The sequence below is a fragment of the Pseudorca crassidens genome, chromosome 11 (genome assembly GCF_039906515.1).
Source record: "Pseudorca crassidens isolate mPseCra1 chromosome 11, mPseCra1.hap1, whole genome shotgun sequence".
NCBI classification, from domain to species: domain Eukaryota; kingdom Metazoa; phylum Chordata; class Mammalia; order Artiodactyla; family Delphinidae; genus Pseudorca; species Pseudorca crassidens.
In genome coordinates this window covers 57,656,449-57,670,262 of record NC_090306.1, presented here as the reverse complement: position 1 = coordinate 57,670,262, position 13,814 = coordinate 57,656,449, and the positions used below count along the sequence as shown (strand labels likewise).

At 41.8% G+C, this 13,814-nt stretch overlaps 1 pseudogene; it reads left to right on the top strand.

The window, feature by feature from the left end:
• The first annotated feature begins 12,585 nt into the window (after window positions 1-12,585).
• LOC137202172 (ubiquitin carboxyl-terminal hydrolase isozyme L1 pseudogene) lies at window positions 12,586-13,399 on the top strand (annotated as a pseudogene).
• The last annotated feature ends 415 nt before the right edge of the window (window positions 13,400-13,814 follow it).

The following is a 13,814-nucleotide window of genomic DNA, read 5'->3' as shown; positions in this document are numbered from 1 at the left end:
TGAAGTCTTCTTTGTAGATGGCTGTGTGGAGAGACAGAGGTAACCTTAGCTGTTGATGACATAATTAAATGGTAGGATCGACCAACCTTAGGCTGGATTCCTTTTTGTATGAGCCAATAAATGTCCTCACTGTCTGAATAACTTTGAGTTGAGTAACCATTCTCTGCAATGAAAAACAACCTAACAAATATCTACCCCATGAGTCCTCCTCAGAGAAGAAGGGGAAGAGTCATCAGAGCCCTTATAGATGATCTAACTCATGTGAGGGAGTCCACACTGTGCTCCTTTCATAGATGAGAACGGTTAAGTCCAACATGGTTATGTAACTTGCCCTAGCTTACATAGCTAGTAAGCGACAAGGCTGGAATTTGTACCGACGAGGGTGTAACACCAAAGCTTGTGCGTTTTCCAATATGCACGATGGAAATCTTGGCCAGTAATCTTCCAGTCTCCTGCAGACGTTAGGTGAGGGCTCACTGAGGACAAAACCTAATAAGAAATCTGGTTTTCACAGCAGATTGCCGGTCTCAGCAAGGAATTTGTGTGTTGGACATGGAGAACCTGTTGTATGACTGGGCCAATGTGACAGGAGACGAGAGAGGCTGGGATTCAGAGGCTAATCCTGGCACATTGGACCTGGGTTGAAGGCCAGAGCATCACATTCAGACTCTACCAGATAACGTGTGTGAGGTTACTGATACCTCTTCCTGCCCCAGTCAGGACCAGCTCAGCCATCAGTGGAGAACACAGCAGCTTAAGTGGAAACTCTTAAAGACAGAAGTTGGTAAAAAATAAAGGAAAAAGGGAAGGGGAGTAAATCCACAGATATTAGAAACATGATTATTATGAAAGTGACAAAGTGACTCCCTGCTAGATTTTTGCTTTATCTCGAAGTATCAGCTCTTTCTGGCCAATCTGCACTATATCCAAGTTCTAATATGTTTTTAGTGCATTTTCACATATAACATATTGTTTTCCTAAAACTGGTTATTATTCTGTCTTGAGTTCTTGCTCAAAATTTACATTTGCATCTGAAACTCAAAGTACTATGGTACCTGGCTACCTTTCCCAGAGCTGGCATATATGTCTGCTGACATTGAATACTGCACTCTTTCTTGTAGAGAGCGCCATTCATGTGACTTCACTCAAATGGTACAGTGCACAACCTGAACAACCATAGCCAATAGTCCTGCCTGATTCTCCAACTCCTTGTCCACTTTTTGTCTAAGACTTCTTTCTTAGTTGTGTTTGTGCCTATTTTCACTATTACATATGAGGTAGATTGGCTAATGGTTGCCACAGTTGCTCAAGTAGTCAGTGTAAGAAAAAATGTTCCGGCTTTGGTTTCATTTCAAACAAAATGTGGTCTGGAATTTTAGGTCTGCTCCTTGCTAGCTTGTGAGCCATGGATAAGTCAACCAACTGAGCCACTGTTTCACCATCTATACAATGAAGGGAATAGTATCTGCCTCATGGTATTAATGAAGGGATACATACTAAATGAGATAAAACATGTCAATGTATATTTTTCTTATAATTATTATCAGAGTCCCTAGCATGATGTCTGCAAATGAGTAGATCTTCAATAAATATTCTCTTCTCAAACTTCTATATCAATCTCAGTCCCTTCTCTGTGCAGGGAATGAACCTTGTCCAGCAGATGCCTGCATCCTAAGTGAAGAGTACCCTGTCCTGAATGTTTGCCAAACAGGCTGGGGAGCACTTTGCAAGTGTGCCTCCGTGAGAAGTTTTGGGCTGAGAGAGGAGGGAGATAAGTTCTCTGGTCAAACATTTGAAAAGTACTGCATTCTCTACCTGCTGTTGGAGATTCTTACTGGCACATGAAAGGCTTTGAAAAATCAAATTTCAAAGACTTTGAGAAATACCTGGTAAAACACTTAAACGAAATAAGGTGGCTATGGATTTTTTTGTCGCTTTGGACAAATTAACTTCTCATGACTGTGCTCCATAGAACGTATGCTGGGAAGTGTCAGTTTAGGAATAGAAACTAGGAAACTTGGGTACACCAGGGAGAAGGTTGGTGTGATGAAAACGACAACACTAACGGGTGCTGGGGCAAAGTTCTTATGCAAAGTTCTAGAAGGGTCTATAGTTGTGACTTGATGTGTACTATTCCCTCTGAGCAGAAAGGGCGAAGTATGAGGAAAGAGAAGAGCAAAAGAGAGTAAAAAGGAAGAGCAAAAGCATTCACTAGTTCAAGCATTTGTTGAGCAACTACTATGTGAGGGATGAAAATATGAATAAGTGTCACTTCATTAAGGAGATAAAGCAAAACAGAAGAAAAAGAAACCAAAAGAGAAGGGGTGAAGGCAAAGAAAGATAATAGATTAGAAAGAGGGTAGAAGATATATTTGAGAAAGCCTTGTCAAGATGTCTAGGTGACATGGATTCCAGCGTGTTGTACCTCACACAGGCTGTCTGAGCAGCCCATATTTAAGTGCAAGGCAATGCCTCACAAATGAATTGATTTCCGTCTTTTTTTTTTAAGTGAATTCTCCCAAAAGATTAAAATTTTCTTTAGGAAAATAAACAATAAATAAATGTATTAGAAAATTACAGTTATTAAAATGGGCAGCTGAGGGCAATAATGAAACCGCCACAACATTAACTCACATTTGTGGTGCATCTCTGAAGCTAATATGATGGGCCAGACCCAAAAATGGCTTCCGAATAAACCTGAAGCTTGAGAGGAGGCAGTTTTTCAAGTGTGTGCCTTGGGAATATGCACCCCATTCTGTCATCTCATTTGCAGAAAATTGTGAACAAATTGTCTTCAGTGTGGAGGAAGACAAGGTAGAAAAAAAGAAACGAAAAATTAGAAGCTGAATTCAGAGGCAGGCTCAGCATCTGGGAGGCAAGCTTCAGAAACTCTGGAATATTAATGTTCTTCTTGGAATACTGAGTTCATCACTGCCTCCTGCTTGTTCTGCCCTTATGTCCCGTCAGCTCACCTCCAGTCCCCAGCCTCCCTCGGCCCATTAGAAAATGAAGATCCACCTTCTAAATATTCTCCTCTCTTATGCTGATTTTTTTGTTGGTTTAGCCCCTCCTGCCTGCATCCATCCACTTATTCATTCTTTTTTTTTTTTTTTTTTTTTTTTGCGGTATGCGGGCCTCTCACTGCTGTGGCCTCTCCCGCCGCGGAGCACAGGCTCTTGACGCGCAGGCTCAGCGGCCATGGCTCATGGGCCCAGCCGCGCCGTGGCATGGGGGATCTTCCCGGACCGGGGCACGAACCCGCGTCCCCTGCATCGGCAGGCAGACTCTCAACCACTGTGCCACCAGGGAAGCCCCCTAATCTTTTCTTTTTTATTTAAAAAATTTTTTAAATTTTTATTGGAGTATAGTTGATTTACAGTGTTGTTAGTTTAAGGTGTACAGCAAAGTGAATCACTTATACATACATCCGCTCTTTTAGATTCTTTTCCCATACAGGCCATTACAGAGTAATCCTACCTCTGCTTTTCTCCAACACTTGCCATTTCTATTAATAATACCACCAAGCTCCAAACAGCTGGGTCATATTTGATTCCTCTTTCTTTTTAATCCTAAGCTTTAAGTTTACCTTTTAAATTTTTGGCAGGTCTGTATTCTCCCAACCCTGCCACTCACTGTCTCCTAGACTCTTAATAACCCACTACCCAGGCCAACACTACAGTCCAGCTCTCAATATCCTCCAACTCCAATACATCCGACCCACAGTTTATCCCTAGAGGAATGTCCCCATCAGAACCGAAGCACAGAATAAACCCTCGTTAATCAGAGGCAAGTGACCTTCCAGGAACTGCCCCGATACCCCATCCGACATGACTTCCTACAGGCTAACTGTGCCATCCATGCCTCCATTCCTTGGTATCTCCACAACATGGGCTGCCCTTCTTTTCATTCTGTTTCTAAATTCTAGGAATTCTTCAAGACTTTCTTGTAAATGCTTTCTTCTCCAGGAAGCCTTCAACCAAAAGAAATCTTTACTTGCTGTAATCGTCCACAGCACTTGTCTGTATTTTGTGTCCATCGTTGACTCTCTTAGTGTTACTTATGTACATGTTTTATCATTAGTACTAGACTAGTGCTTCTCAAACAGAGGCGATTTTGACCCCAGGTGACATTGCCCAGGCAATGGAGAAATACCAGGAGATGTTTTTGCCGGTCACAATTAGAATGGAGGAAGGGAGGAGGGCAGTGCCGGCATCTATAGTGGGTGGAGGCTAGGGATGCTACTAGACATCCTGCAAAGCACAAAACAGCCCCCACTGCAAAGAAACCGCAACAATGTGAGGGTGAGAAACCCTGGACCAGACTCTAAGCTCTTGAAAAAGGGTTTCATAACCTCTTCCTTTGCATTTCCTACAGTTCCTAACTCAGTCTTGCACATGGTCATTGTTAAATGAATATTTTTTGACTTAATGAAACAATACAAGTTTTGGAAGAAGACGCGCAGTCCTGAGGAATGGCACCTGATACGGTTTTACAGTAGCATACGCGGCCGTGTGCACAGTAGGTCTGCTTCTGTGTGTGGAAGGAGCCAGGGCTTTCCAATATCTGCAGGTTTTCATCGTCTCACCTGGTCACAGGGTACAGCTGACCGACTCTGAGGGTGTCCTGAGCATCATCCTTAGTCCGGTGATTGACGGTTTTAAAAACTCTTTCAAACTAAATTCTTACTTTTCTATAGGAGGACAGATTAAACGATGCTTCATTTCCCTTTGCTAGTTTAGCATGCTAGGCATATGTCTTGATTCTGAGTGAGTTGGGCGATTTTAAACATACCAAGGTCATCACACCCTGAAAGTTGGCTTCCTTCCCTCAGAGAGACCTGCAGTGAAGTCATCCCAGAACCACTCAGACTTTGCAGATTGTCAAAGAGTGTGTTTCTGTGGCTGCCGTTAACTCACTGTTTAAACAATCCTCATATTAAAAAAAAAAAAAAAAAAAAAAAATCCCTGCTGAGTTTTCTCCCAATTTATACCCACTAGAGTTTAGGCCTGCTTATTTTTAATCTGCTCTCAGAAATAGAGAACCACTCAAGGGACTATAATACAAACAGTAACAGTAACAACTAAATCCTCCTGATTTATAAACCACTTTTTACCATAAGCTTTCCCATTTACTAAATTAACAGTGCGACCACCCAGCAGTGGTCAAGGTGGAGTCACCAGTCTCTTTCATTTTTCTTCTCTTTACTGTTCATTGGCACCCTCTCCACAGTGGGGACAGGAAAAACAAAAAAGGGACACTCATCAGACATTTTTGCTAAACCTTCATTTTAAGCAATGGTTCATTTTAGGTTTGTTAGATAATCTAGAGATTATCTACCTTCTTTATCCATTAACATAAAAAACTGCAACTTTTTGGTAATTGGGTTTAAACCGAATTGTTCTGGGTAAATCTGAATTTGTTAAATAATTCCTTAACTTTCAGATTTCACTTCTCTTCTATCAAATCATCTCCCAAGTTATTTCTTATTTCATAAGAAATAAGACTTTTAAAATAGTTATTTCTAGTATAGGATACCGTATCAAGAAGTAAAATGTGTGATAATCCTATGATGCAGATATTTTGAAGAGTTTTTCATGCAAGAAGGATCAACTTCCTTATACGAATGTCTCAGCCACACCTACATAAATACCATGAAGACTGCAGCATTACTGAGGCTTGCCTATGAAAATATAAATAATAAGTAAGGATTTGCTAACAAAACAGCTGATAGTTTATTCCGTATCCTGGTGACCTCAATCCCTAAGTATGAAAACATGCTCACTTTTCAATGAGACTTTTATTCCCAGGTGTCACTTTGTCTGTGTCTGAAGGTCACAAGATGGGATGTCCTGGCTAAGCAGCATCATGAAGCTGCGTTCCAAGTGAGGAGTAGAGGACTTGGGGAGAGGCCAGTCCATCCTCGCCCCACAGTCTGCAAAATAAACATTTCTGAATTTGATTTTGATTTGCTTCTCTTAAAGATACATTTATTGTTGATACTGAACAAGTTTTTTCACTTTTATTTCACAGAGCTTCTAGCTAAGGTTGTCCATGCTACATGTATAAGGTGCTGTATCATTAAGGTTACTGGGTACAACATATCACATGCACTGTCTTATTTAATCCTCTCAACAGTAGCATGGGATCAGTTCTGCTATTACTCGCATTTTGCAGATGCAGAAACTGAGGCTCAGAAGGGTTAAGAAGTTTGCCCAAGTTCACCTACCTAAGTAGTGCCAGGACCAGCCACGTATTTGAGCTCAGGTATATTTAATTCCAGAGCCCGTATGTATATATGTGATAGATGTATATATGTGTATATGACCTTATTCATATTACAAACCCAGGTGCAAGTGTTAACACTGTCATTTGATGTTTGTCCTTAGTAAATTACTTAAAACTTCTAACCAATCTCATTTTCTTCAACTGTAATGGAGATAATTCCATAGTGTTGTTACTATGACAGTTAAATGAGAGAATTTTCCAAAGTGTGATAAAGCAAAAAATAATTGTGATAGCTGGCACCGGATTTATACTAAGAGACAGAACCATCTTGGAAAAGAATATCTCAAGCTTGGTGTGAGTCTGGGGGTAAGGGTCAGAATAATGTGAGGAAATAGTGAAAATGATAAACTCTCTGCACAAGAAATAAGCAGGGCTTGGAGGAAACTAGAGAAGGGAGGAGAGAGCTTGGGGAAGAGAGCTGAGCAGGGCTTGGGAGCCTCAGGAGAAAGGTACCGAGAGAAAAAATTCCAAGGACGATGAGGCCAAAGAATTTTACAAAGGATATCATTGTCTAGTATCCATTGTTAGGTTTTCTGTTTCTCTGTGATGTGAATAGGTTTCACCTCAAATACCTCCCCAATCCCCGCCCAGAGAGGCCTTCCTCAAACCCTCTCTAAAATAATGTCCCCATTACCTTCTTTTTCATACTCCACTGAACTTTTCCTCATTACTTTTATAACTACTTGAACCTTTTATACACACACACACACATATCCAGATAGAACAGAATAGACAGATGATAGATCTGTCCTTGCCACCAGGATGCCAGCTCCATGAGGACAAGGAAAAGTGTGTTTGCTACTAGAGCCCTTAGAACAGTGCCTGACACCTAGCAGATGCTGAATATATATCTGATGAATTAATGAATCAAGGATGCTGATGAAACCAGGATTAACGAGGTGGTGTCCCTATCCTCATTCAAGTACAGTCCTGTCTTTATTTTTGTGCCTGAAATCCATAAATTTCCCACTGTTTCTTTGTTTCACCAGTGAACTGTCTTGGCCCCCTATAAATCTGTCTGTGTTCATTGTTAGAGAACTCAGAGATGCATAGTTAAAGGGCAGATTTTTATCTCAGGGACGTGGAGTTGACAGTTTTTTTCTTACTTTATAGTCTTCCATTGCTGTTGCAGTACAGTGGTTTCTGCAGGGATGGGAGATGAGGTGCCTTTAAAATGTACCCCGGAATGCCTGCAAATGCCCTGTTCTGTATCCTGCAGTGGTGGAAGGGGTTCCTTGGTTCCAAAAGAGGAATGAAGTCAAATGATCACTAGGAATCTGAAACATTACCCTCTAAAGAGTAGAAGCAAATTAGACAGTAACCAAATAGGAAACAGGAATATTTATTGTACTACAAAATGTGACTCCCCATACGCTCCGAACCGCACAAGAAAATCAATCAAAGTGCTGCAGAATTTCTTGTTTCATTTCATAATCCCAAAGATTATAACACGAGTTGATCTTGTACTTTTTAACACTGATTTTGGACTCTCTCCTCCAAAGAGACAGTCCAGAAACGTTTTAGGAGAGTCACCATCACTGAAATAAATAAATAGCTTCCCGATGTAACCAGTCAGTTAAATGCACACATTTATTAAGATAATTTTAAATTCAGGCACACCCGCTAATAAACTTATACATATTTAGTTTATGGTACATTAACTTTTCTAGTATGCATATCAGTTAATTAAAAAAATGGTTCATTACAACTTTTACAAATTATTTATGGGAGAACTATATCTTCTCCAAGAATAAAAACAAAATTACTTACTTTAGAAACACATAGTGTTGGTCAAACATTTTAAAATATACAAATAGTTATTAAAATTACTATTCTATACTCCATTAATTTCCTTGAGGTTTTTACTTTAAAAAGCGGTCTTTTTTAAAAGGGTACGTGTTCAAAAGACATTCCTGATTAAATGCCATAAGTAATAAAACTATTAAGAAGGAGAAGGTAGGGGGAGGGGAATGGAAGAAGTGGGAGAGGAGGGAGGAAAACAAAAATTTCTGGGTGACAAAAATTTCCAAATTCCAGCCAATATCCCAGTAATTTTAAATAGTACTCACTATAAAATTTTTAGTAAGTTGGACATATTTATCAGGCCCTTAGAGTTTCATTCCCAACATTGGTTGACAGTAAATTAAGATGTGTCCCTTTTGAGCTGTTACTATATTTGTAATTTGAATTTAGTGGCCAATCTACCCAGCCTTGCCAGTTCCTTCAAGCTAACACAGATCTTTTTTCACATGGCCTGGAGAGGCCACTTCAAATAATTTACCAGCTAATTCAGTCAAAGAAGCAGATCAGTAATGTACACAAGCTCATTCATTATAATCTCAGAAAAAGTCACAGGAGTATATTATAGATAACAGCACCCCAGGAGAGTCATGGAGAAAGGCTGGCTTAGAAAGTTCTCTGCATCACAGAATGTGCTCCTTCATTACTTTGTTGAGGCTTGTTCGGTCTTCATTGTATGCAACGAAGATTTCTCATAATGAGCTGGCAAATGCACTGTGGCATATTTCAAGAAAAATAATAATGGAGAGCTTCACGCTGAGGTCAGAAGCACTTTGGTGGAGGCAAAGAACACAGAGGTGTCCACTGCTAGACAACAAATCAGGGGCTCAGTTCTAGTGATGACAAAAGAGTCTGATTCTGAATCATTTGAGAGACGTAAATTGCTCTAGAAAACTAGAGCCAGTTATAGACCGCTGGCCTTGAAATGAAACTGCCACTAGGGAAAATGGAAAGAGAAAAGCTTAAATATATTCCCTCAGGGCTTCCCTGGTGGCGCAGTGGTTGAGAGTCTGCCTGCCGATGCAGGGGACACGGGTTCGTGCCCCGGTCTGGGAAGATCCCACATGCCGCGGGGCGGCTGGGCCCGTGAGCCATGGCTGCTGAGCCTGCGCGTCCGGAGCCTGTGCTCCACAATGGGAGAGGCCACAGCAGTGAGAGGCCCGCGTACCGCAAAAAAAAATATATATATATATATATATATTTTTTTTTTTTTTCCCTCAAAGTTCCCTAGAGCTTTTCTTTATGCCCAGGGCATTTCTGGTAGAAACAGCCTTAGGAGACAAGAGTGTTGTTTTGAAAATTACTCTTGTCTTTCCGGAACTCTGAGAAAAATATGCATTTTAGTTCTTCCACCCCTGCCTGCCTTTTGAGCAAAATTAACTTTGGAAATAGTTTCTCTCCCGATTAGCCAAATTATTTAATTTTGCTCATCTAAAAGTTATTTAAACTATTGATTCAATGTTTCAGCAATTTTAAAACTTCAAAGCCAAATTTATTAATCATTTATACCACATATATTTATCTGAGCTCCTACAGGGTACTGGAGAAATGGCCATGAAAACCCGACAAGCTCCTTACTCTTATGAAGCTTATTTTGCAGTTGGGGCAGGGAAGGGAGGGGCTACAAAAATAAAAAAATAAATGAGAAATCTAGCAGATGGTACTCAGTTTACTGAGAATCAAAATACGCCAGTCTGACAGAGGGACAAGAGGCTATTCTAGATTGACTGGTCAGGGAAGTCTTCTTGAAGAGGCAACAGTTGAGTTGACGATTGAATGGTAAGAAGGACACAGCCATGCAAAGATCAGGAATAAAAAGTGTTTGGGACAAACAGCCAATGCAAAAGCCTTCCAGTAGAATGAGTCTGGTCTGTTCTAGGAACAGGAAGAAGGCCAGGTTAGGTAAGGAGGATGGATTGAATCCCAGTCCAGAAATGAGAAGCTAGGTCTCTCCTCTTGATTGCATTGGGAAACATCAAGGCAGTCAGTTCTGATCTGATTTCTGTCCCCTTCCGATATAATTTGCACTTCACTGTTAATTAACCTAAAACATCATGTTAATTGATTCAACTTCCATGCTCAGAAACCATCTTATACACCATCTGCCTGCAGAAGAAAGTTCAAATTATTTAGTTTGACATTTCCAGACCTCTAAAAACGTACACTAACCAATCTGTACAACTTTACGCCCCTCTGCTCCTCCAATAAATACTCCCCTCTAGCCAAACCTTCACTCCAACACTCCTTTCATTTTATCCTCATGATTTTTTCCTCCTGCCTTTCCCTGTTATATAGCATGACCTTTCCCCGTCTCTCAACAAAATTCGTATCAAGTTCTCAGAAGTCTTTTTGAAACTCTCAAAAGAAAATTCAACACAAAGTGACTTAAATAAAAAGAGAAATTTCCTGGCTTAAATAAATTAAATTATCCAAAGTAAAATAAACTTTAGGCGGTTTTCTCCAGAGGTTAATGACGTCATTTACTTTGAGATCACCTTGACTCTGTATGGTTCATTCTCAGGCTGGCTTCCTTCAGGAGGGCAAAACTGGCTGCAAGAGGCCTTGTACTGGCTTGGATAATGTTTCCTTAAAACTCGTGTCCACTGGGAACCTGTGAATATGGCCTTATTTGGAAATAGGGTCCCTTGATTCATCTTAATCAAGTTAAGATGAAGTCGAACTGGGTTTAGAATGGGTCCCAATCCAATGATTGGTATCCTTATAAGACTAAAGAAATTTGGATACAGTTCTTGCCCTGTGTGTCTCTATGTGAAGATGATGGCAGAGACGTGAGTGGTGCAGCCACAAGCCAAGGAACGCCAAGGATTGCCTGCAACCACCAGAAGCTAGAAATGCACAGGGGAGGGATTCTTCTCTAGAGCCTTCAGAAGGAGCACTGCTCTGTCAACACTGTCATTGTGGACGTCTAGCCCCCAGAACTGGAAGAGAATACATTTCTGTTTTAAGCCGTCTAGTGTGTAGTGAGTTGTTACAGCCACCCTAGGAGACTAACACAACCCATCTCTGCTCCCCGGCCACACAGGGGAGTAGAGAAAGATAGATCTGGTAGTTCCCATGGGAAAGGAGCTTCTTTTCAGAAGCCTCAGCAACTTTCTCTTGTCTCCTATGCCCATGTCTGTCTGAATCAATCATGGCATCCAGACGTACTTGGAGCTAATAGACTGTCTCTCCCATTTAAACCACAAGGCAAAATGGTAGAGGGATTCCTGCCCTTCCCCCCTAAAAAAAAAAAACAAAACACATAGCATTTAATTTATTTCCTTTGTTAGGAAAAGAGGTAAATATATGCTAGGAAAGGAATCAACTCTACTATTTGATAGCAGTTTGCATGACTTTGGCTGGGGGTTACAGAAAACCTGACTCTATCTGGCTTAAACATTGAAGAAATGTACTGTCTCATACAATAGGAGATCTAGAGGCAGATCAAGCTCCAGGCACAGTACAAATAGGGCTCCAGCTCTGAATCTCCCCTATTCTCCAGCCTCAGCCTTCCTCCACGTGCCAGGGGCCCTCATGAGCTCAAAAAGACTGCCAGAGGCAATCAGGGCAATCCTTTTCCTGCACAGTAGGAGAGAAAAATAATCTTATTCCCAATTATGGAACAAAGGTTCTTCCTTTCAGACTGATTGGACCTCCTAGACCATTGCTAGGGGAAATGCCAGTCACTGATTGGCATTAAGTTTGGCTCCCTGAACAAATCATGGGGGGAGGGGAAGAAAGAGAGGATAGGATTACCATGATGACTTCACATTAGACTAATCAGGATTCTCCCTTGGAGTTTAAGATGGAGTTTGCTTTCCCTGAGGTATGTGTCCTGCATGGGAGAGGGTTTCTGAAAGATATGCAAAGAAGGGTGAATGGCCGGTGGTTAGGCAACAATATTGTCCATCAAGGCATCCTTTCAAGTGCAGATCAGATCCCACCTCCTCCATGAAGCCTCCCTAGATTATTCTAGCCTGAAGCAAACTCTGTGAATTCCTTCAGCATTTATTGCTCACACTGACATTTCACACTTACCTTATACTTTTTAATAATATTTTTATGTACATATTTCTAATCTCCCGATCTAAATCCTTAAATTAGAGTATGTGTTACCCTCCTCTGTGTATGGGAATATCCCTCATGTATCACCTTGCCCAGAACATTTTATGCTCAATAAAAATCTGTTGCTTAATTGAGTTACTTCTAATATAAGCATAAAGAAGCAGGCAGCTTTGAAGCTTAGCAATAGAGATATAGATCCAGCTCACTAATTCAATTCTTCCTTCTTCCTAATAAAAAATCTCCTCGTGCTCATTATCTCCCAGGAGTCTTTCATACAGACATATTGGTGATTCTCAGTCTTCGAATCCATCTGTACTTGATAAAATGGTAAGATTTTGAACCTAATTAAATAGTGAGAAGCACTGATAGTACATGACTTGGCTAATATTTTGAGTAAGAATCTGGACAAGATACAAAAACTAAAGTAGTGGCTGTTTTTCCTCTTCTCTGGGTTGTGCTTCCTTCCCTAGTTCGCGAAGATGCAGCTCAGACCGATGGAGATTAACCCGGAGATGCTGAACAAGGCGCTGGCCCGGCTGGGGGTCAACGGCCAGTGGCGCTTGGAGGACATGTTGAGCCGGGAGGAGAAGTCTCCGGGCTCGGTGGCAGTGCCTGCCTGAGCGCTGCTGCGGCTCTTTCCTCTCACGGCCCAGCATGAGAACTTCAGGAAAAAACAGATTGAAGAGCTGAAGAGACAAGAAGTAAGCCCTAAGGTGTACTTCATGAAGCAGACCATTGGCAACTCCTGTGGAACCATCGGACTCTCATTCATGCAGTGGCCAATAATCAGGACAAACTGGAGTTCGAGGATGGGTCAGTTCCGAAACAGTTTCTTTCTGAAACAGAGAAGTTGTACCCTGAAGACAGATCAAAATGCTTTGAAAAGAATGAGGCCCTCCAGGGAACCCATGATGCCGTGGCACAGGAAGGCCAATGTCGGGTAGATGACAAAGTGAACGTTCATTTTATTCTGTTTGACAACGTGGATGGCCACCTCTATGAACTTGATGCATGGAGGCCTTTTCCGGTGAACCGTGGCGCCAGTTCAGAGGACTCACTGCTGCAGGACGCCGCCCAGGTCTGCAGAGAAGTCACTGAGCGTGGGCAAGGGGAAGTCTGCTTCTCCGCCGTGGCCCTCTGCAAGGCAGCCGAATGCCTCGTGGGGGGCGGGGGCACTTCGCTTTCTCTCCCCTTCCCTTCATCGCGAAAGTATATCCCTACCTATGTGGTCTGAAATGCTTCAGTACTTGTAGAGCACAGCTGTTCTCCTTCGGTTCTGCAGATAAGCACTTACCCTCAACCTCGCCCACTCACTAGCAGAGCTCACTGTCCATTGAGCAAGCTTGGTGTCACCCTCTGATGGCAAAGCGTTCCCCTCATTGTATGTCTTATACCTCAATATCTAATGCTTTAATGGCTACGTTGGTTTGTGACTGTAAGCTAAGGCCTTGGATGTGGTTTAATTGTCCTTAAAAGGAATAAAATTTTTCTGCTGCTAAGAGAGAAGAAACAAACAGGGCTTCCCTGGTGGCGCAGTGGTTGAGAATCCGCCTGCCAATGCAGGGGACACGGGTTCGAGCCCTGGTCTGGGAAGATCCCACATGCCGCGGAGCAACTAGGCCCGTGAGCCACAACTACTGAGCCTGCGCGTCTGGAGCTTGTGC